We start from the raw sequence: 22455 nt of genomic DNA, 5'->3' as shown, positions 1-22455 counted from the left end.
ATGGTTGTCAACAACTGATAATTAGTGTGCTCCAATTTATAAGTTTTTGTATCATCTGTGGTTCATACTGTTTTTCATTTATTTTCTAAATAAAATGCAGTATTCAAGAGAATATGGAATTGCTGGGGCAAATTTTTTCAATTATCCCGCGTTAAGGGCAGTCGAGTAGTGAACCCTGGACCTCTCGCACACAAAGCGAGAACCATGCCACTAGACCGCTCACCTTCCCATAAAGATGGTTGTCAACAATTGATACTCATAGTGCTCCAATTTGTATTTTTCTGTAATCTGTATTGAGGACTGTTTTTCAAATAAGTTCTCAAAAAGTGCAGTTTTACTGAGGATATGGATTGTTGGGACCGATTAATTCAATTATCGCGTGTTGGAGATAGCTGATGGTTGATCCCGAGACCTCTCGCGTCCAAAGCGAGAATCATACCTCTAGAGCACTATCCCATGAAGATGGCTGTCAACAATTGATAATCATAGTACTCCAATTTATAAGTTTTTTTTAATCATCTGTGGTTCATACTGTTTTTCATTTTTTTTCTAAAAAATGCAGTATTCCAGAGAATATGGAATTGCTGGGACAAATTATTTCAATTATCCCGCGTTAGGGGCAGTCGAGTAGTGAACCCTGGACCTCTCGCACCCAAAGCGAGAACCATTCCACTAGACCGCTCACCTTTCAATAAAGATGGTTGTCAACAATTGATACTCATAGTGCTCCATTTTGTATTTGTTTGTAATCTGTTTTGCGGACTGTTTTTCAAATAATTTCTCAAAAAATGCATTTTTACTGAGGATATGGAATTGTTGGGACCGATTAATTCAATTATCAACAATTGACAACGATAGTGTTCGAATTCATAACTTTTTGTAATCTGTTTTGCAGACTGGTTATATATATGTATAATGAATTTTATTATATATTTATATGTATTTATATATATATATATATATATATATATATTATATATATATATATATATATATATATATATATTCAAAATTGTAATTACATATATATATATAAATATATATATATATATATATATATAATCAAAATTGTAATTACATATATATATAAATATATATATATATATATATATATATATACATATGTATGTATTATAAACATAATTATATAATTATATGTATATAAATATATATATTATATATATATATATATATATATATATATATATATATATATTACTTTCTCAGAAAATGCAGTTTTTCCTGAGAATATGGAATTGTTGAAACCGATTAATTCAGTTATCCCCATTTGGGGACAGCCCGGAATTGCTCCCGCGACCCCTCTCTCTCAAAGGAAGCCTGCCACTAGACCACTCACTGTCAAAAATTGATAATCATAGTGCTCTGATATATATAGGGTTTATACAATCTGTTTTGCAGAGTGTTTTTCAAATAATTTCGCTAAAAATGCAGTATTCCTGCGAATATGGACTTATTGCGAGAAATTAACTGGCTAATCTGGCGTTGGGGACAGCCGGGGATTGAACCCGGGACCTCTCGCACCCAAAGCGAGAATCATACCACTAGACCACTGTCCCACGAAGATGGTTATCAACAATTGACAACGATAGTGTTCGAATACATAAATTTTTGTAATCTGTTTTGCAGACTGGTTGTCAATTATTTTCTCAGAACATGCAGTTTTTCCTGAGAATATGGAATTGTTGAAACCGAATAATTCAATTATCCCCAAGTTGGGGACAGCCCGGAATTGCTTCCGCGAACCCTCTCTCTCAAAGGAAGCCTGCCACTAGACCACTCACTGTCAAAAATTGATAATCATTGTGCTCTAATATATAGGTTTTATATAATCTGTTTTGCAGAGTGTTTTTCTTTTTTTCAAATAATTTCGCCAAAAATGCGGTATTCCTGCGAATATGGAATTTTTGCGACAAATTAACTGGCTTTTCTGGCGGTGGGGACAGCCGGGGATTGAACCCGGGACCTCTCGCACCCTAAGCGAGAATCATACCACTAGACCACTGTCCCACAAAGATGGTTATTAACAATTGACAACGATAGTGTTCGAATTCATAAATTTTTGTAATCTGTTTTGCAGACTGGTTTTCAATTAATTTCTCAGAAAATGCAGTTTTTCCTGAGAATATGGAATTGTTGAAACCGATTAATTCAATTATCCCCAGTTCGGGACAGCCCGGAATTGCTTCCGCGAACCCTCTCTCTCAAAGGAAGCCTGCCACTAGACCACTCACTGTCAAAAATTGATAATCATTGTGCTCTAATATATAGGTTTTATATAATCTGTTTTGCAGAGTGTTTTTCAAATAATTTCGCTAAAAAGCAGTATTCCTGCGAATATGGACTTGTTGCGACAAATTTACTGGCTAATCTGGCGTTGGGGACAGCCGGTTAATCTGGTTAATCAACTGGTTAATCTGGCGTTGGGGACAGCCGGGGATTGAACCCGAGACCTCTCGCACCCAAAGCGAGAATCATACCACTATGGTTATCAACAATTGACAACGATAGTGTTCGAATTCATAAATTCTGGTAATCTGTTTTGCAGACTGGTTTTCAATTATTTTCTCAGAAAATGCAGTTTTTCCTGAGAATATGCAGTTGTTGAAACCGATCAATTCAATTATCCCCACTTGGGGACAGCCCGGAATTGCTCCCGCGACCCCTCTCTCTCTCTCTCAAAGGAAGCCTGCCACTAGACCACTCACTGTCAAAAATTGATAATCATAGTGCTCTAATATATAGGTTTTATATAATCTGTTTTGCAGAGTGATTTTTTTTAAAATAATTTCGCTAAAAATTCAGTATTCCTGCGAATATGGACTTGTTGCGACAAATTAACTGGCTAATCTTGCGTTGGGGACAGCCGGGGATTGAACCCGGGACCTCTCGCACCCAAAGCCAGAATCATACCACTAGACCACTGTCCCACAAAGATGATTATCAACAATTGACAACGATAGTGTTCGAATTCATAAATTTTTGTAATCTGTTTTGCAGACTGGTTTTCAATTATTTTCTCAGATAATGCAGTCTTTCCTGAGAACATGGAATTGTTGAAACCGAATAATTCAATTATTCCCAGTTGGGGACAGCCCGGAATTGCTCCCGCGACCCCTCTCTCTCAAAGGAAGCCTGCCACTAGACCACTCACTGTCAAAAATTGATAATCATAGTGCTCTGAAATATAGGTTTTTTATAATCTGTTTTGCAGAGTGTTTTTCAATAATTTTGCTAAAAATGCAGTATTCCTGCGAATATGGACTTGTTGCGACAAATTAACTGGTTAATCTGGCGTTGGGGACAGCCGGGGATTGAACCCGGGACCTCTCGCACCCAAAGCGAGAATCATACCACTATGGTTATCAACAATTGACAACGATAGTGTTCGAATTCATAAATTCTGGTAATCTGTTTTGCAGACTGGTTTTCAATTATTTTCTCAGAAAATGCAGTTTTTCCTGAGAATATGCAGTTGTTGAAACCGATCAATTCAATTATCCCCACTTGGGGACAGCCCGGAATTGCTCCCGCGACCCCTCTCTCTCAAAGGAAGCCTGCCACTAGACCACTCACTGTCAAAAATTGATAATCATAGTGCTCTGAAATATAGGTTTTTTATAATCTGTTTTGCAGAGTGTTTTTCAATAATTTCGCCAAAAATGCAGTATTCCTGCGAATATGGAATTTTTGCGACAAATTAACTGGCTTTTCTGGCGGTGGGGACAGCCGGGGATTGAACCCGGGACCTCTCGCACCCTAAGCGAGAATCATACCACTAGACCACTGTCCCACAAAGATGGTTATTAACAATTGACAACGATAGTGTTCGAATTCATAAATTTTTGTAATCTGTTTTGCAGACTGGTTTTCAATTAATTTCTCAGAAAATGCAGTTTTTCCTGAGAATATGGAATTGTTGAAACCGATTAATTCAATTATCCCCAGTTCGGGACAGCCCGGAATTGCTTCCGCGAACCCTCTCTCTCAAAGGAAGCCTGCCACTAGACCACTCACTGTCAAAAATTGATAATCATTGTGCTCTAATATATAGGTTTTATATAATCTGTTTTGCAGAGTGTTTTTCAAATAATTTCGCTAAAAAGCAGTATTCCTGCGAATATGGACTTGTTGCGACAAATTTACTGGCTAATCTGGCGTTGGGGACAGCCGGTTAATCTGGTTAATCAACTGGTTAATCTGGCGTTGGGGACAGCCGGGGATTGAACCCGAGACCTCTCGCACCCAAAGCGAGAATCATACCACTATGGTTATCAACAATTGACAACGATAGTGTTTGAATTCATAAATTCTGGTAATCTGTTTTGCAGACTGGTTTTCAATTATTTTCTCAGAAAATGCAGTTTTTCCTGAGAATATGCAGTTGTTGAAACCGATCAATTCAATTATCCCCACTTGGGGACAGCCCGGAATTGCTCCCGCGACCCCTCTCTCTCTCAAAGGAAGCCTGCCACTAGACCACTCACTGTCAAAAATTGATAATCATAGTGCTCTAATATATAGGTTTTATATAATCTGTTTTGCAGAGTGATTTTTTTTAAAATAATTTCGCTAAAAATTCAGTATTCCTGCGAATACGGACTTGTTGCGACAAATTAACTGGCTAATCTTGCGTTGGGGACAGCCGGGGATTGAACCCGGGACCTCTCGCACCCAAAGCCAGAATCATACCACTAGACCACTGTCCCACAAAGATGATTATCAACAATTGACAACGATAGTGTTCGAATTCATAAATTCTGGTAATCTGTTTTGCAGACTGGTTTTCAATTTTTTTCTCAGAAAATGCAGTTTTTCCTGAGAATATGCAGTTGTTGAAACCGATCAATTCAATTGTCCCCACTTGGGGACAGCCCGGAATTGCTCCCGCGACCCCTCTCTCTCAAAGGAAGCCTGCCACTAGACCACTCACTGTCAAAAATTGATAATCATAGTGCTCTGAAATATAGGTTTTTTATAATCTGTTTTGCAGAGTGTTTTTCAATAATTTCGCCAAAAATGCAGTATTCCTGCGAATATGGAATTTTTGCGACAAATTAACTGGCTTTTCTGGCGGTGGGGACAGCCGGGGATTGAACCCGGGACCTCTCGCACCCTAAGCGAGAATCATACCACTAGACCACTGTCCCACAAAGATGGTTATTAACAATTGACAACGATAGTGTTCGAATTCATAAATTTTTGTAATCTGTTTTGCAGACTGGTTTTCAATTAATTTCTCAGAAAATGCAGTTTTTCCTGAGAATATGGAATTGTTGAAACCGATTAATTCAATTATCCCCAGTTCGGGACAGCCCGGAATTGCTTCCGCGAACCCTCTCTCTCAAAGGAAGCCTGCCACTAGACCACTCACTGTCAAAAATTGATAATCATTGTGCTCTAATATATAGGTTTTATATAATCTGTTTTGCAGAGTGTTTTTCAAATAATTTCGCTAAAAAGCAGTATTCCTGCGAATATGGACTTGTTGCGACAAATTTACTGGCTAATCTGGCGTTGGGGACAGCCGGTTAATCTGGTTAATCAACTGGTTAATCTGGCGTTGGGGACAGCCGGGGATTGAACCCGAGACCTCTCGCACCCAAAGCGAGAATCATACCACTATGGTTATCAACAATTGACAACGATAGTGTTCGAATTCATAAATTCTGGTAATCTGTTTTGCAGACTGGTTTTCAATTATTTTCTCAGAAAATGCAGTTTTTCCTGAGAATATGCAGTTGTTGAAACCGATCAATTCAATTATCCCCACTTGGGGACAGCCCGGAATTGCTCCCGCGACCCCTCTCTCTCTCAAAGGAAGCCTGCCACTAGACCACTCACTGTCAAAAATTGATAATCATAGTGCTCTAATATATAGGTTTTATATAATCTGTTTTGCAGAGTGATTTTTTTTTAAATAATTTCGCTAAAAATTCAGTATTCCTGCGAATATGGACTTGTTGCGACAAATTAACTGGCTAATCTTGCGTTGGGGACAGCCGGGGATTGAACCCGGGACCTCTCGCACCCAAAGCCAGAATCATACCACTAGACCACTGTCCCACAAAGATGATTATCAACAATTGACAACGATAGTGTTCGAATTCATAAATTTTTGTAATCTGTTTTGCAGACTGGTTTTCAATTATTTTCTCAGATAATGCAGTCTTTCCTGAGAACATGGAATTGTTGAAACCGAATAATTCAATTATTCCCAGTTGGGGACAGCCCGGAATTGCTCCCGCGACCCCTCTCTCTCAAAGGAAGCCTGCCACTAGACCACTCACTGTCAAAAATTGATAATCATAGTGCTCTGAAATATAGGTTTTTTATAATCTGTTTTGCAGAGTGTTTTTCAATAATTTTGCTAAAAATGCAGTATTCCTGCGAATATGGACTTGTTGCGACAAATTAACTGGTTAATCTGGCGTTGGGGACAGCCGGGGATTGAACCCGGGACCTCTCGCACCCAAAGCGAGAATCATACCACTATGGTTATCAACAATTGACAACGATAGTGTTCGAATTCATAAATTCTGGTAATCTGTTTTGCAGACTGGTTTTCAATTATTTTCTCAGAAAATGCAGTTTTTCCTGAGAATATGCAGTTGTTGAAACCGATCAATTCAATTATCCCCACTTGGGGACAGCCCGGAATTGCTCCCGCGACCCCTCTCTCTCAAAGGAAGCCTGCCACTAGACCACTCACTGTCAAAAATTGATAATCATAGTGCTCTAATATATAGGTTTTATATAATCTGTTTTGCAGAGTGATTTTTTTTTAAATAATTTCGCTAAAAATTCAGTATTCCTGCGAATATGGACTTGTTGCGACAAATTAACTGGCTAATCTTGCGTTGGGGACAGCCGGGGAGTTAACCCGGGACCTCTCGCACCCAAAGCCAGAATCATACCACTAGACCACTGTCCCACAAAGATGGTTATCAACAATTGACAACGATAGTGTTCGAATTCATAAATTTTTGTAATCTGTTTTGCAGACTGGTTTTCAATTATTTTCTCAGATAATGCAGTCTTTCCTGAGAACATGGAATTGTTGAAACCGAATAATTCAATTATTCCCAGTTGGGGACAGCCCGGAATTGCTCCCGCGACCCCTCTCTCTCAAAGGAAGCCTGCCACTAGACCACTCACTGTCAAAAATTGATAATCATAGTGCTCTGAAATATAGGTTTTTTATAATCTGTTTTGCAGAGTGTTTTTCAATAATTTTGCTAAAAATGCAGTATTCCTGCGAATATGGACTTGTTGCGACAAATTAACTGGTTAATCTGGCGTTGGGGACAGCCGGGGATTGAACCCGGGACCTCTCGCACCCAAAGCGAGAATCATACCACTATGGTTATCAACAATTGACAACGATAGTGTTCGAATTCATAAATTCTGGTAATCTGTTTCGCAGACTGGTTTTCAATTATTTTCTCAGAAAATGCAGTTTTTCCTGAGAATATGCAGTTGTTGAAACCGATCAATTCAATTATCCCCACTTGGGGACAGCCCGGAATTGCTCCCGCGACCCCTCTCTCTCAAAGGAAGCCTGCCACTAGACCACTCACTGTCAAAAATTGATAATCATAGTGCTCTAATATATAGGTTTTATATAATCTGTTTTGCAGAGTGATTTTTTTTAAAAATAATTTCTCTAAAAATTCAGTATTCCTGCGAATATGGACTTGTTGCGACAAATTAACTGGCTAATCTTGCGTTGGGGACAGCCGGGGATTGAACCCGGGACCTCTCGCACCCAAAGCGAGAATCATACCACTAGACCACTGTCCCACAAAGATGGTTATCAACAATTGACAACGATAGTGTTCGAATTCATAAATTTTTGTAATCTGTTTTGCAGACTGGTTTTCAATTATTTTCTCAGATAATGCAGTCTTTCCTGAGAACATGGAATTGTTGAAACCGAATAATTCAATTATTCCCAGTTGGGGACAGCCCGGAATTGCTCCCGCGACCCCTCTCTCTCAAAGGAAGCCTGCCACTAGACCACTCACTGTCAAAAATTGATAATCATAGTGCTCTGAAATATAGGTTTTTTATAATCTGTTTTGCAGAGTGTTTTTCAATAATTTTGCTAAAAATGCAGTATTCCTGCGAATATGGACTTGTTGCGACAAATTAACTGGTTAATCTGGCGTTGGGGACAGCCGGGGATTGAACCCGGGACCTCTCGCACCCAAAGCGAGAATCATACCACTATGGTTATCAACAATTGACAACGATAGTGTTCGAATTCATAAATTCTGGTAATCTGTTTTGCAGACTGGTTTTCAATTATTTTCTCAGAAAATGCAGTTTTTCCTGAGAATATGCAGTTGTTGAAACCGATCAATTCAATTATCCCCACTTGGGGACAGCCCGGAATTGCTCCCGCGACCCCTCTCTCTCAAAGGAAGCCTGCCACTAGACCACTCACTGTCAAAAATTGATAATCATAGTGCTCTAATATATAGGTTTTATATAATCTGTTTTGCAGAGTGATTTTTTTAAAAATAATTTCTCTAAAAATTCAGTATTCCTGCGAATATGGACTTGTTGCGACAAATTAACTGGCTAATCTTGCGTTGGGGACAGCCGGGGATTGAACCCGGGACCTCTCGCACCCAAAGCGAGAATCATACCACTAGACCACTGTCCCACAAAGATGGTTATCAACAATTGACAACGATAGTGTTCGAATTCATAAATTTTTGTAATCTGTTTTGCAGACTGGTTTTCAATTATTTTCTCAGATAATGCAGTCTTTCCTGAGAACATGGAATTGTTGAAACCGATTAATTCAATTATTCCCAGTTGGGGACAGCCCGGAATTGCTCCCGCGACCCCTCTCTCTCAAAGGAAGCCTTCCACTAGACCACTCACTGTCAAAAATTGATAATCATAGTGCTCTAATATATAGGTTTTATATAATCTGTTTTGCAGAGTGATTTTTTTAAAAATAATTTCGCTAAAAATTCAGTATTCCTGCGAATATGGACTTGTTGCCACAAATTAACTGGCTGATCTGGCGTTGGGGACAGCCAGGGATTGAACCCGGGACCTCTCGCACCCAAAGCGAGAATCATACCACTAGACCACTGTCCCACAAAGATGGTTATCAACAATTGACAACGATAGTGTTCGAATTCATAAATTTTTGTAATCTGTTTTGCAGACTGGTTTTCAATTATTTTCTCAGAAAATGCAGTTTTTCCTGAGAATATGGAATTGTTGAAACCGATCAATTCAATTATCCCCACTTGGGGACAGCCCGGAATTGCTCCCGCGACCCCTCTCTCTCAAAGGAAGCCTGCCACTAGACCACTCACTGTCAAAAATTGATAGTCATAGTGCTCTTATAGGTTTTATATAATCTGTTTTGCAGAGTGTTTTTTTTAAAATAATTTCGCTAAAAATTAAGTATTCCTGCGAATATGTACTTGTTGCGACAAATTAACTGGCTAATCTGGCGTTGGGGACAGCCGGGGATTGAACCCGGGACCTCTCGCACCCAAAGCGAGAATCATACCACTAGACCACTGTCCCACAAAGATGGTTATCAACACAATTGACGATAGTGTTCGAATTCATAAATTTTTGTAATCTGTTTTGCAGACTGGTTTTCAATTATTTTCTCAGAAAATGCAGTTTTTCCTGAGAATATGGAATTGTTGAAACCGATCAATTCAATTATCCCCACCTGGGGACAGCCCGGAATTGCTCCCGCGACCCCTCTCTCTCAAAGGAAGCCTGCCACTAGACCACTCACTGTCAAAAATTGATAGTCATAGTACTCTAATATATAGGTTTTATATAATCTGTTTTGCAGAGTGTTTTAAAAATAATTTCGCTAAAAATTCAGTATTCCTGCGAATATGGACTTGTTGCGACAAATTAACTGGCTAATCTGGCGTTGGGGACAGCCGGGGATTGAACCCGGGACCTCTCGCACCCAAAGAGAGAAGCATACCACTAGACCACTGTCCCACAAAGATGGTTATCAACACAATTAACAACGATAGTGTTCGAATTCATAAATTTTTGTAATCTGTTTTGCAGACTGGTTTTCAATTATTTTCTCAGAAAATGCAGTTTTTCCTGAGAATATGGAATTGTTGAAACCGATTAATTCAATTATCCCCAGTTGGGGACAGCCCGGAATTGCTCCCGCGACCCCTCTCTCTCAAAGGAAGCCTGCCACTAGACCACTCACTGTCAAAAATTGATAGTCATAGTGCTCTAATATATAGGTTTTATATAATCTGTTTTGCAGAGTGTTTTTTTTTAAAATAATTTCGCTAAAAATTAAGTATTCCTGCGAATATGGACTTGTTGCGACAAATTAACTGGCTAATCTGGCGTTGGGGACAGCCGTGGATTGAACCCGGGACCTCTCGCACCCAAAGCGAGAATCATACCACTAGACCACTGTCCCACAAAGATGGTTATCAACACAATTGACGATAGTGTTCGAATTCATAAATTTTTGTAATCTGTTTTGCAGACTGGTTTTCAATTATTTTCTCAGAAAATGCAGTTTTTCCTGAGAATATGGAATTGTTGAAACCGATTAATTCAATTATCCCCAGTTGGGGACAGCCCGGAATTGCTCCCGCGACCCCTCTCTCTCAAAGGAAGCCTGCCACTAGACCACTCACTGTCAAAAATCGATAATCATAGTGCTCTAATATATAGGTTTTATATAATCTGTTTTGCAGAGTGTTTTTTTTAAAATAATTTCGCTAAAAATTCAGTATTCCTGCGAATATGGACTTGTTGCGACAAATTAACTGGCTAATCTGGCGTTGGGGACAGCCGGGGATTGAACCCGGGACCTCTCGCACCCAAAGCGAGAATCATACCACTAGACCACTGTCCCAAAAAGATGGTTATCAACAATTGACAACGATAGTGTTCGAATTCATAAATTTTTGTAATCTGTTTTGCAGACTGGTTTTCAATTATTTTCTCAGAAAATGCAGTTTTTCCTGAGAATATGGAATTGTTGAAACCGATCAATTCAATTATCCCCACTTGGGGACTGCCCGGAATTGCTCCCGCGACCCCTCTCTCTCAAAGGAAGCCTGCCACTAGACCACTCACTGTCAAAAATTGATAGTCATAGTGCTCTAATATATAGGGTTTATATAATCTGTTTTGCAGAGTGTTTTTTTTTAAATAATTTCGCTAAAAATTCAGTATTCCTGCGAATATGGACTTGTTGCGACAAATTAACTGGCTAATCTGGCGTTGGGGACAGCCGGGGATTGAACCCGGGACCTCTCGCACCCAAAGCGAGAATCATACCACTAGACCACTGTCCCACAAAGATGGTTATCAACAATTGACAACGATAGTGTTCGAATTCATAATTTTTTGTAATCTGTTTTGCAGACTGGTTTTCAATTATTTTCTCAGAAAATGCAGTTTTTCCTGAGAATATGGAAATGTTGAAACCGATTAATTCAATTATCCCCAGTTGGGGACAGCCCGGAATTGCTCCCGCGACCCCTCTCTCTCAAAGGAAGCCTGCCACTAGACCACTCACTGTCAAAAATTGATAGTCATAGTGCTCTAATATATAGGTTTTATATAATCTGTTTTGCAGAGTGTTTTTTTTAAAATAATTTCGCTAAAAATTCAGTATTCCTGCGAATATGGACTTGTTGCGACAAATTAACTGGCTAATCTGGCGTTGGGGACAGCCGGGGATCGAACCCGGGACCTCTCGCACCCAAAGCGAGAATCATACCACTAGACCACTGTCCCACAATGATGGTTATCAACACAATTGACAACGATAGTGTTCGAATTCATAAATTTTTGTAATCTGTTTTGCAGACTGGTTTTCAATTATTTTCTCAGAAAATGCAGTTTTTCCTGAGAATATGGAATTGTTGAAACCGATCAATTCAATTATCCCCACTTGGGGACTGCCCGGAATTGCTCCCGCGACCCCTCTCTCTCAAAGGAAGCCTGCCACTAGACCACTCACTGTCAAAAATTGATAGTCATAGTGCTCTAATATATAGGGTTTATATAATCTGTTTTGCAGAGTGTTTTTTTTAAATAATTTCGCTAAAAATTCAGTATTCCTGCGAATATGGACTTGTTGCGACAAATTAACTGGCTAATCTTGAGTTGGGGACAGCCGGGAATTGATCCCGGGACCTCTCGCACCCAAAGCCAGAATCATACCACTAGACCACTGTCCCACAAAGATGGTTATCAACAATTGACAACGATAGTGTTCGAATTCATAAATTTTTGTAATCTGTTTTGCAGACTGGTTTTCAATTATTTTCTCAGAAAATGCAGTTTTTCCTGAGAATATGGAATTGTTGAAACCGATCAATTCAATTATCCCCACTTGGGGACTGCCCGGAATTGCTCCCGCGACCCCTCTCTCTCAAAGGAAGCCTGCCACTAGACCACTCACTGTCAAAAAATGATAGTCATAGTGCTCTAATATATAGGGTTTATATAATCTGTTTTGCAGAGTGTTTTTTTTAAATAATTTCGCTAAAAATTCAGTATTCCTGCGAATATGGACTTGTTGCGACAAATTAACTGGCTAATCTTGAGTTGGGGACAGCCGGGGATTGAACCGGGGACCTCTCGCACCCAAAGCCAGAATCATACCACTAGACCACTGTCCCACAAAGATGGTTATCAACAATTGACAACGATAGTGTTCGAATTCATAAATTTTTGTAATCTGTTTTGCAGACTGGTTTTCAATTATTTTCTCAGAAAATGCAGTTTTTCCTGAGAATATGGAATTGTTGAAACCGATCAATTCAATTATCCCCACTTGGGGACTGCCCGGAATTGCTCCCGCGACCCCTCTCTCTCAAAGGAAGCCTGCCACTAGACCACTCACTGTCAAAAATTGATAGTCATAGTGCTCTAATATATAGGGTTTATATAATCTGTTTTGCAGAGTGTTTTTTTTAAATAATTTCGCTAAAAATTCAGTATTCCTGCGAATATGGACTTGTTGCGACAAATTAACTGGCTAATCTGGCGTTGGGGACAGCCGGGGATTGAACCCGGGACCTCTCGCACCCAAAGCGAGAATCATACCACTAGACCACTGTCCCACAAAGATGGTTATCAACAATTGACAACGATAGTGTTCGAATTCATAATTTTTTGTAATCTGTTTTGCAGACTGGTTTTCAATTATTTTCTCAGAAAATGCAGTTTTTCCTGAGAATATGGAAATGTTGAAACCGATTAATTCAATTATCCCCAGTTGGGGACAGCCCGGAATTGCTCCCGCGACCCCTCTCTCTCAAAGGAAGCCTGCCACTAGACACTCACTGTCAAAAATTGATAATCATAGTGCTCTAATATATATGTTTTATATAATCTGTTTTGCAGAGTGTTTTTTTAAAATAATTTCGCTAAAAATTCAGTATTCCTTTGAATATGGACTTGTTGCGACAAATTAACTGGCTAATCGGGCGTTGGGGACAGCCGGGGATTGAACCCGGGACCTCTCGCACCCAAAGCCAGAATCATACCACTAGACCACTGTCCCACAAAGATGGTTATCAACAATTGACAACGATAGTGTTCGAATTCATAAATTTTTGTAATCTGTTTTGCAGACTGGTTTTCAATTATTTTCTCAGAAAATGCAGTTTTTCCTGAGAATATGGAAATGTTGAAACCGATTAATTCAATTATCCCCAGTTGGGGACAGCCCGGAATTGCTCCCGCGACCCCTCTCTCTCAAAGGAAGCCTGCCACTAGACACTCACTGTCAAAAATTGATAATCATAGTGCTCTAATATATATGTTTTATATAATCTGTTTTGCAGAGTGTTTTTTTAAAATAATTTCGCTAAAAATTCAGTATTCCTGCGAATATGGACTTGTTGCGACAAATTAACTGGCTAATCGGGCGTTGGGGACAGCCGGGGATTGAACCCGGGACCTCTCGCACCCAAAGCGAGAATCATACTACTAGACCACTGTTCCACAAAGATGGTTATCAACAATTGACAACGATAGTGTTCGAATTCATAAATTTTTGTAATCTGTTTTGCAGACTGGTTTTCAATTATTTTCTCAGAAAATGCAGTTTTTCCTGAGAATATGGAATTGTTGAAACCGATTAATTCAACTATCCCCAGTTGGGGACAGCCCGGAATTGCTCCCGCGACCCCTCTCTCTCAAAGGAAGCCTGCCACTAGACCACTCACTGTCAAAAATTGATAATCATAGTGCTCTGAAATATAGGTTTTTTATAATCTGTTTTGCAGAGTGTTTTTCAATAAATTTGCTAAAAATGCAGTATTCCTGCGAATATGGACTTGTTGCGACAAATTAACTGGTTAATCTGGGGTTGGGGACAGCCGGGGATTAAACCCGGGACCTCTCGCACACAAAGCGATTATCATACCACTAGACCACTGTCCCAGAAAGATGGTTATCAACAATTGACAACGATAGTGCTCGAATTCATAAATTCTGGTAATCTGTTTTGCAGACTGGTTTTCAATTATTTTCTCAGTAAATGAAGTTTTTCCTGAGAATATGCAGTTGTTGAAACCGATCAATTCAATTATCCCCACTTGGGGACAGCCCGGAATTGCTCCCGCGACCCCTCTCTCTCAAAGGAAGCCTGCCACTAGACCACTCACTGTCAAAAATTGATAATCATAGTGCTCTAAAATATAGGTTTTATATAATCTGTTTTGCAGAGTGTTTTTTAAAAAATAATTTCGCTAAAAATTCAGTATTCCTGCGAAAATGGACTTGTTGCGACAAATTAACTGGCTAATCTGGCGTTGGGGACAGCCGGGGATTGAACCCGGGACCTCTCGCACCCAAAGAGAGAATCATACCACTAGACCACTGTCCCACAAAGAAGTCTATCAACAATTGACAACGATATTGTTCGACTTCATAAATTTTTGTAATCTGTTTTGCAGACTGGTTTTCAATTATTTTCTCAGAAAATGCAGTTTTTCCTGAGAATATGGAATTGTTGAAACCGATTAATTCAATTATCCCCAGTTGGGGACAGCCCGGAATTGCTCCTGCGACCCCTCTCTCTCAAAGGAAGCCTGCCACTAGACCACTCACTGTCAAAAATTGGTAATCATAGTGCTCTGAAATACAGGTTTTTTATAATCTGTTTTGCAGAGTGTTTTTCAAATAATTTTGCTAAAAATGCAGTATTCCTGCGAATATGGACTTGTTGCCACAAATTAACTGGCCAATCTGGCGTTGGGGACAGCCGGGGATTGAACCCGTGACCTCTCGCACCCAAAGCGAGAATCATACCACTAGACCACTGTCCCACAAAGATGGTTATCAACACAATTGACAACGATAGTGTTCGAATTCATAAATTTTTGTAATCTGTTTTGCAGACTGGTTTTCAATTATTTTCTCAGAAAATGCAGTTTTTCCTGAGAATATGGAATTGTTGAAACCGATCAATTCAATTATCCCCACTTGGGGACTGCCCGGAATTGCTCCCGCGACCCCTCTCTCTCAAAGGAAGCCTGCCACTAGACCACTCACTGTCAAAAATTGATAGTCATAGTGCTCTAATATATAGGGTTTATATAATCTGTTTTGCAGAGTGTTTTTTTTAAATAATTTCGCTAAAAATTCAGTATTCCTGCGAATATGGACTTGTTGCGACAAATTAACTGGCTAATCTGGCGTTGGGGACAGCCGGGGATTGAACCCGGGACCTCTCGCACCCAAAGCGAGAATCATACCACTAGACCACTGTCCCACAAAGATGGTTATCAACAATTGACAACGATAGTGTTCGAATTCATAATTTTTTGTAATCTGTTTTGCAGACTGGTTTTCAATTATTTTCTCAGAAAATGCAGTTTTTCCTGAGAATATGGAAATGTTGAAACCGAATAATTCAATTATCCTCAGTTGGGGACAGCCCGGAATTGCTCCCGCGACCCCTCTCTCTCAAAGGAAGCCTGCCACTAGACCACTCACTGTCAAAAATTGATAATCATAGTGCTCTAATATATAGGTTTTATATAATCTGTTTTGCAGAGTGTTTTTTTTAAATAATTTCGCTAAAAATTCAGTATTCCTGCGAATATGGACTTGTTGCGACAAATTAACTGGCTAATCTGGCGTTGGGGACAGCCGGGGATTGAACCCAGGACCTCTCGCACCCAAAGCGAGAATCATACCACTAGACCACTGTCCCACAAAGATGGTTATCAACAATTGACAACGATAGTGTTCGAATTCATAAATTTTTGTAATCTGTTTTGCAGACTGGTTTTCAATTATTTTCTCAGAAAATGCAGTTTTTCCTGAGAATATGGAATTGTTGAAACCGATTAATTCAATTATCCCCAGTTGGGGACAGCCCGGAATTGCTCCCGCGACCCCTCTCTCTCAAAGGAAGCCTGCCACTAGACCACTCACTGTCAAAAATTGATAATCATAGTGCTCTGAAATATAGGTTTTTTATAATCTGTTTTGCAGAGTGTTTTTCAATAAATTTGCTAAAAATTCAGTATTCCTGCGAATATGGACTTGTTGCGACAAATTAACTGGCTAATCTGGCGTTGGGGACAGCCGGGGATTGAACCCAGGACCTCTCGCACCCAAAGCGAGAATCATACCACTAGACCACTGTCCCACAAAGATGGTTATCAACAATTGACAACGATAGTGTTCGAATTCATAAATTTTTGTAATCTGTTTTGCAGACTGGTTTTCAATTATTTTCTCAGAAAATGCAGTTTTTCCTGAGAATATGGAATTGTTGAAACCGATTAATTCAATTATCCCCAGTTGGGGACAGCCCGGAATTGCTCCCGCGACCCCTCTCTCTCAAAGGAAGCCTGCCACTAGACCACTCACTGTCAAAAATTGATAATCATAGTGCTCTGAAATATAGGTTTTTTATAATCTGTTTTGCAGAGTGTTTTTCAATAAATTTGCTAAAAATGCAGTATTCCTGCGAATATGGACTTGTTGCGACAAATTAACTGGTTAATCTGGCGTTGGGGACAGCCGGGGATTAAACCCGGGACCTCTCGCACACAAAGCGATTATCATACCACTAGACCACTGTCCTACAAAGATGGTTATCCTTAATTGACAACGATAGTGTTCGAATTCATAAATTTTTGTAATCTGTTTTGCAGACTGGTTTTCAATTATTTTCTCAGAAAATGCAGTTTTTCCTGAGAATATGGAATTGTTGAAACCGAATAATTCAATTATCCCCAGTTGGGGACAGCCCGGAATTGCTCCCGCGACCCCTCTCTCTCAATGGAAGCCTGCCACTAGACCACTCACTGTCAAAAATTGATAATCATAGTGCTCTAATATATAGGTTTTATTTAATCTGTTTTGCAGAGTGTTTTTCAAATAATTTCGCTAAAAATGCAGTATTCCTGCGAATATGGACTTGTTGCGACAAATTAACTGGCTAATCTGGCGTTGTGGACAGCCGGGGATTGAACCCGGGAACTCTCGCACCCAAAGCGAGAATCATACTACTAGACCACTGTCCCACAAAGATGGTTATCAACAATTGACAACGATAGTGTTCGAATTCATAAATTTTTGTTATCTGTTTTGCAGACTGGTTTTCAATTATTTTCTCAGAAAATGCAGTTTTTCCTGAGAATATGGAATTGTTGAAACCGATTAATTCAATTATCCCCACTTGGGGACAGCCCGGAATTGCTCCCGCGACCCCTCTCTCTCAAAGGAAGCCTGCCACTAGACCACTCACTGTCAAAAATTGATAATCATAGTGCTCTAATATATAGGTTTTATATAATCTGTTTTGCAGAGTGTTTTTCAAATAATTTCGCTAAAAATTCAGTATTCCTGCGAATATGGACTTTTTGCGACAAATTAACTGGCTAATCTGGCGTTGGGGACAGCCGGGGATTGAACCCGGGACCTCTCGCACCCAAAGCGAGAATCATACCACTAGACCACTGTCCTACAAAGATGGTTATCAACAATTGACAACGATAGTGTTCGAATTCATAAATTTTTGTAATCTGTTTTGCAGACTGGTTTTCAATTATTTTCTCAGAAAATGCAGTTTTTCCTGAGAATATGGAATTGTTGAAACCGATTAATTCAATTATCCCCAGTTGGGGACAGCCCGGAATTGCTCCCGCGACCCCTCTCTCTCAAAGGAAGCCTGCCACTAGACCACTCACTGTCAAAAATTGATAATCATAGTGCTCTGATTTATAGGTTTTATATAATCTGTTTTGCAGAGTGTTTTTCAAATAATTTCGCTAAAAATGCAGTAGTCCTGCGAATATGGACTTTTTGCGACAAATTAACTTGCTAATCTGGCGTTGGGGACAGCCGGGGATTGAACCCGGGACCTCTCGCACCCAAAGCGAGAAGCATACCACTAGACCGCTGTCCGACAAAGATGGTTATCAACAATTGACAACGATAGTGTTCGAATTCATAAATTCTGGTAATCTGTTTTGCAGACTGGTTTTCAATTATTTTCTCAGAAAATGCAGTTTTTCCTGAGAATATGCAGTTGTTGAAACCGATCAATTCAATTATCCCCACTTGGGGACAGCCCGGAATTGCTCCCGCGGCCCCTCTCTCTCAAAGGAAGCCTGCCACTAGACCACTCACTGTCAAAAATTGATAATCATAGTGCTCTAATATATAGGTTTTATATAATCTGTTTTGCAGAGTGTTTTTCAAATATTTTCGCTAAAAATTCAGTATTCATTCGAATATGGACTTGTTGCGACAAATTAACTGGCTAGTCTGGCGTTGGGGACAGCCAGGGATTGAACCCGGGACCTCTCGCACCCAAAGCGAGAATCATACCACTAGACCACTGTCCCACAAAGATGGTTATCAACAATTGACAACGATAGTGTTCGAATTCATAAATTTTTGTTATCTGTTCTGCAGACTGGTTTTCAATTATTTTCTCAGAAAATGCAGTTTTTCCTGAGAATATGGAATTGTTGAAACCAATTAATTCAATTATCCCCAGTTGGGGACAGCCCGGAATTGCTCCCGCGACCCCTCTCTCTCTCAAAGGAAGCCTGCCACTAGACCACTCACTGTCAAAAATTGATAATCATAGTGCTCTAATATATAGGTTTTATATAATCTGTTTTGCAGAGTGTTTTTCAAATAATTTCGCTAAAAATTCAGTATTCCTGCGAATATGGACTTGTTGGGACAAATTAACTGGCTAATCTGGCTTTGGGGACAGCCGGCGATTGAACCCGGGACCTCTCGCACCCAAAGCGAGAATCATACCACTAGATCACTGTCCCACAAAGAAGGTTATCAACAATTGACAACGATAGTGTTCGACTTCATAAATTTTTGTAATCTGTTTTGCAGACTGGTCTTCAATTATTTTCTCAGAAAATGCAGTTTTTCCTGAGAATATGGAATTGTTGAAACCAATTAATTCAATTATCCCCAGTTGGGGACAGCCCGGAATTGCTCCCGCGACCCCTCTCTCTCAAAGGAAGCCTGCCACTAGACCACTCACTGTCAAAAATTGATAATCATAGTGCTCTAATATATAGGTTTTATATAATCTGTTTTGCAGAGTGTTTTTCAAATAATTTCGCTAAAAATTCAGTATTCCTGCAAATAAGGACTTGTTGCGACAAATTAACTGGCTAATCTGGCTTTGGGGACAGCCGGCGATTGAACCCGGGACCTCTCGCACCCAAAGCAAGAATCATACCACTAGATCACTGTCCCACAAAGAAGGTTATCAACAATTGACAACGATAGTGTTCGACTTCATAAATTTTTGTAATCTGTTTTGCAGACTGGTCTTCAATTATTTTCTCAGAAAATGCAGTTTTTCCTGAGAATATGGAATTGTTGAAACCGATTAATTCAATTATCCCCAGTTGGGGACAGCCCGGAATTGCTCCCGCGACCCCTCTCTCTCTCTCTCAAAGGAAGCCTGCCACTAGACCACTCACTGTCAAAAATTGATAATCATAGTGCTCTGAAATATAGGTTTTTATAATCTGTTTTGCAAAGTGTTTTTCAAATAATTTTGCTAAAAATGCAGTATTCCTGCGAATATGGACTGGTTGCGACAAATTAACTGGTTAATCTGGCGTTGAGGACAGCCGGGGATTGAACCCGGGACCTCTCGCACCCAAAGCGAGAAGCATACCACTAGACCGCTGTCCCACAAAGATGGTTATCAACAATTGACAACGATAGTGTTGAATTCATAAATTCTGGTAATCTGTTTTGCAGACTGGTTTTCAATTATTATCTCAGAAAATCTAGTTTTTCCTGAGAATATGCAGTTGTTGAAACCGATCAATTCAATTATCCCCACTTGGGGACAGCCCGGAATTGCTCCCGCGAACCCTCTCTCTCAAAGGAAGCCTGCCACTAGACCACTCACTGTCAAAAATTGATAATCATAGTGCTCTAATATATAGGTTTTATATAATCTGTTTTGCAGAGTGTTTTTCAAATATTTTCGCTAAAAACTCAGTATTCCTGCGAATAAGGACTTGTTGCGACAAATTAACTGGCTAATATAATTTTATAATCTGTTTTGCTGAGTGTTTTTCAAATAATTTCGCTAAAAATGCAGTATTCCTACGAATATGGAATTGTTGCGACAAAATTACTGGCTATTCTGGCGGTGCGGTCAGCCGGGGGTTGAACCCGGGACCTCTCGCACCCAAAGCGAGAATCATACCACTAGACCACTGCCCCACAAAGATGGTTATCAACAATTGATAACGATAGTGTTCGAATTCATAAATTTTTGTAATCTGTTTTGCAGACTGGTTTTCAATTATTTTCTCAGAAAATGCTGTTTTTTCTGAGAACATGGAATTGTTGAAACCGATTAATTCAGTTATCCGGAGTTGGGGACAGCCCGGAATTGCACCCGTGACCCCTCTCACTCAATGGAAGCCTGCCACTAGACCACTCACTGTCCCATAAAGATGGTCGTCAATAATTGATAATCATAGTGCTCTAATACATAGGTTTTATATAATCTGTTTTGCAGAGTGTTATTCAAATGGTTTCGCTAAAATTGCAGCATTCCTGAGAAAATGGAATTGTTGCGACAATTTAACTGACAAATTTGGAGGTGCGGACAGACGGGGATTGAACCCGGGACCTCTCGGAACCAAAGAGAGAATCATACTCTAGACCACTGTCCCACAAAGATGGTTGTCAACAATTGATAACGATTGTGTTCTAATTTATAAGTTTTTGTAATCTGTTTTGCAGACTGGTTTGCAATTATTTTCTCAGAAAATGCAATATTCCTGAGAATATGGAATTGTTGAAACCTGTTATTTCAGTTATCCCGAGTTGGGGACAGCCCGGAATTGTCCCCGCGACCCCTCGCACTCAAAGGGAGAACGCTGCCACTAGACCACTCACTGTCCCATAAAGATGGTTGACAATAATTGATAATCATATTGCTCTAAACTATAGGTTTTTTATAATCTGTTTTGCAGTGTTTTTCAAATAATTTTGCCAAAAAATGCAGTTTTCCTACGAATAAGAAATTGTTGCGACAAATTAAATGAATAATCTGGCGGTGGGGAAAGCCGGGGATTGAACCCGGGACATCTCGCACCCAAAGCGAGAATCATACCACTAGACCACTGCCCCACAAAGATGGTTATCAAATATTGATAACGATAGTGTTCGAATTCATAAATTTTTGTAATCTGTTTTGCAGACTGGTTTTCAATTATTTTCTCAGAAAATGCTGTTTTTTCTGAGAACATGGAATTGTTGAAACCGATTAATTCAGTTATCCCGAGTTGGGGACAGCCCGGAATTGCACCCGTGACCCCTCTCACTCAATGGAAGCCTGCCACTAGACCACTCACTGTCCCATAAAGATGGTCGTCAATAATTGATAATCATAGTGCTCTAATACATAGGTTTTATATAATCTGTTTTGCAGAGTGTTATTCAAATGGTTTCGCTAAAATTGCAGCATTCCTGAGAAAATGGAATTGTTGCGACAAATTAACTGGCTAATCTGGCTTTGGGGACAGCCGGCGATTGAACCCGGGACCTCTCGCACCCAAAGCGAGAATCATTCCACTAGATCACTGTCCCACAAAGAAGGTTATCAACAATTGACAACGATAGTGTTCGACTTCATAAATTTTTGTAATCTGTTTTGCAGACTGGTCTTCAATTATTTTCTCAGAAAATGCAGTTTTTCCTGAGAATATGGAATTGTTGAAACCAATTAATTCAATTATCCCCAGTTGGGGACAGCCCGGAATTGCTCCCGCGACCCCTCTCTCTCTCTCAAAGGAAGCCTGCCACTAGACCACTCACTGTCAAAAATTGATAATCATAGTGCTCTGAAATATAGGTTTTTATAATCTGTTTTGCAGAGTGTTTTTCAAATAATTTTGCTAAAAA

The 22455-nt window shown here is 39.7% G+C and overlaps 1 protein-coding gene and 33 non-coding genes across 34 annotated transcripts in view; 1 reads left to right on the top strand and 33 right to left on the bottom strand.

The window, feature by feature from the left end:
• Nucleotides 1-22455, top strand: part of LOC142351599 (ATP-binding cassette sub-family C member 4-like) — a 220811-nt gene that overhangs the window by 16215 nt on the left and 182141 nt on the right. The window lies entirely within an intron of this gene.
• On the bottom strand, nt 1506-1577 carry Trnap-ugg (transfer RNA proline (anticodon UGG)). The gene has a single exon. It is a non-coding gene; the product is annotated as a tRNA-Pro (tRNA).
• On the bottom strand, nt 1957-2028 carry Trnap-agg (transfer RNA proline (anticodon AGG)). Its single transcript has one exon. It is a non-coding gene; the product is annotated as a tRNA-Pro (tRNA).
• Trnap-ugg (transfer RNA proline (anticodon UGG)) lies at nt 2877-2948 on the bottom strand. Its single transcript has one exon. It is a non-coding gene; the product is annotated as a tRNA-Pro (tRNA).
• Trnap-agg (transfer RNA proline (anticodon AGG)) lies at nt 3740-3811 on the bottom strand. Its single transcript has one exon. It is a non-coding gene; the product is annotated as a tRNA-Pro (tRNA).
• Nucleotides 4656-4727, bottom strand: Trnap-ugg (transfer RNA proline (anticodon UGG)). Its single transcript has one exon. It is a non-coding gene; the product is annotated as a tRNA-Pro (tRNA).
• Trnap-agg (transfer RNA proline (anticodon AGG)) lies at nt 5097-5168 on the bottom strand. Its single transcript has one exon. It is a non-coding gene; the product is annotated as a tRNA-Pro (tRNA).
• Trnap-ugg (transfer RNA proline (anticodon UGG)) lies at nt 6013-6084 on the bottom strand. Its single transcript has one exon. It is a non-coding gene; the product is annotated as a tRNA-Pro (tRNA).
• On the bottom strand, nt 7750-7821 carry Trnap-ugg (transfer RNA proline (anticodon UGG)). The gene has a single exon. It is a non-coding gene; the product is annotated as a tRNA-Pro (tRNA).
• On the bottom strand, nt 8618-8689 carry Trnap-ugg (transfer RNA proline (anticodon UGG)). Its single transcript has one exon. It is a non-coding gene; the product is annotated as a tRNA-Pro (tRNA).
• Trnap-ugg (transfer RNA proline (anticodon UGG)) lies at nt 9064-9135 on the bottom strand. The gene has a single exon. It is a non-coding gene; the product is annotated as a tRNA-Pro (tRNA).
• On the bottom strand, nt 9505-9576 carry Trnap-ugg (transfer RNA proline (anticodon UGG)). Its single transcript has one exon. It is a non-coding gene; the product is annotated as a tRNA-Pro (tRNA).
• Nucleotides 10394-10465, bottom strand: Trnap-ugg (transfer RNA proline (anticodon UGG)). Its single transcript has one exon. It is a non-coding gene; the product is annotated as a tRNA-Pro (tRNA).
• On the bottom strand, nt 10838-10909 carry Trnap-ugg (transfer RNA proline (anticodon UGG)). The gene has a single exon. It is a non-coding gene; the product is annotated as a tRNA-Pro (tRNA).
• Nucleotides 11283-11354, bottom strand: Trnap-ugg (transfer RNA proline (anticodon UGG)). Its single transcript has one exon. It is a non-coding gene; the product is annotated as a tRNA-Pro (tRNA).
• On the bottom strand, nt 11728-11799 carry Trnap-ugg (transfer RNA proline (anticodon UGG)). Its single transcript has one exon. It is a non-coding gene; the product is annotated as a tRNA-Pro (tRNA).
• Trnap-ugg (transfer RNA proline (anticodon UGG)) lies at nt 12174-12245 on the bottom strand. Its single transcript has one exon. It is a non-coding gene; the product is annotated as a tRNA-Pro (tRNA).
• Trnap-ugg (transfer RNA proline (anticodon UGG)) lies at nt 12618-12689 on the bottom strand. Its single transcript has one exon. It is a non-coding gene; the product is annotated as a tRNA-Pro (tRNA).
• On the bottom strand, nt 13062-13133 carry Trnap-ugg (transfer RNA proline (anticodon UGG)). The gene has a single exon. It is a non-coding gene; the product is annotated as a tRNA-Pro (tRNA).
• Trnap-ugg (transfer RNA proline (anticodon UGG)) lies at nt 13505-13576 on the bottom strand. Its single transcript has one exon. It is a non-coding gene; the product is annotated as a tRNA-Pro (tRNA).
• On the bottom strand, nt 13948-14019 carry Trnap-ugg (transfer RNA proline (anticodon UGG)). Its single transcript has one exon. It is a non-coding gene; the product is annotated as a tRNA-Pro (tRNA).
• On the bottom strand, nt 14389-14460 carry Trnat-ugu (transfer RNA threonine (anticodon UGU)). The gene has a single exon. It is a non-coding gene; the product is annotated as a tRNA-Thr (tRNA).
• Nucleotides 14834-14905, bottom strand: Trnap-ugg (transfer RNA proline (anticodon UGG)). Its single transcript has one exon. It is a non-coding gene; the product is annotated as a tRNA-Pro (tRNA).
• Trnap-ugg (transfer RNA proline (anticodon UGG)) lies at nt 15276-15347 on the bottom strand. Its single transcript has one exon. It is a non-coding gene; the product is annotated as a tRNA-Pro (tRNA).
• Nucleotides 15722-15793, bottom strand: Trnap-ugg (transfer RNA proline (anticodon UGG)). The gene has a single exon. It is a non-coding gene; the product is annotated as a tRNA-Pro (tRNA).
• On the bottom strand, nt 16166-16237 carry Trnap-ugg (transfer RNA proline (anticodon UGG)). Its single transcript has one exon. It is a non-coding gene; the product is annotated as a tRNA-Pro (tRNA).
• Nucleotides 16607-16678, bottom strand: Trnap-ugg (transfer RNA proline (anticodon UGG)). Its single transcript has one exon. It is a non-coding gene; the product is annotated as a tRNA-Pro (tRNA).
• Trnat-ugu (transfer RNA threonine (anticodon UGU)) lies at nt 17048-17119 on the bottom strand. The gene has a single exon. It is a non-coding gene; the product is annotated as a tRNA-Thr (tRNA).
• Trnap-ugg (transfer RNA proline (anticodon UGG)) lies at nt 17932-18003 on the bottom strand. The gene has a single exon. It is a non-coding gene; the product is annotated as a tRNA-Pro (tRNA).
• On the bottom strand, nt 18816-18887 carry Trnap-ugg (transfer RNA proline (anticodon UGG)). Its single transcript has one exon. It is a non-coding gene; the product is annotated as a tRNA-Pro (tRNA).
• On the bottom strand, nt 19260-19331 carry Trnap-ugg (transfer RNA proline (anticodon UGG)). Its single transcript has one exon. It is a non-coding gene; the product is annotated as a tRNA-Pro (tRNA).
• Nucleotides 20691-20763, bottom strand: Trnap-ugg (transfer RNA proline (anticodon UGG)). Its single transcript has one exon. It is a non-coding gene; the product is annotated as a tRNA-Pro (tRNA).
• Nucleotides 21609-21681, bottom strand: Trnap-ugg (transfer RNA proline (anticodon UGG)). The gene has a single exon. It is a non-coding gene; the product is annotated as a tRNA-Pro (tRNA).
• On the bottom strand, nt 22069-22140 carry Trnap-ugg (transfer RNA proline (anticodon UGG)). Its single transcript has one exon. It is a non-coding gene; the product is annotated as a tRNA-Pro (tRNA).

The sequence above is a fragment of the Convolutriloba macropyga genome, chromosome 13, assembly GCF_964194025.1.
Source record: "Convolutriloba macropyga chromosome 13, txConMacr16.3, whole genome shotgun sequence".
In the NCBI taxonomy this organism is placed as follows: Eukaryota; Metazoa; Xenacoelomorpha; order Acoela; family Convolutidae; genus Convolutriloba; species Convolutriloba macropyga.
The sequence above is the reverse complement of the archived record's forward strand: the minus strand, read 5'-3'. Positions and strand labels throughout refer to the sequence as shown.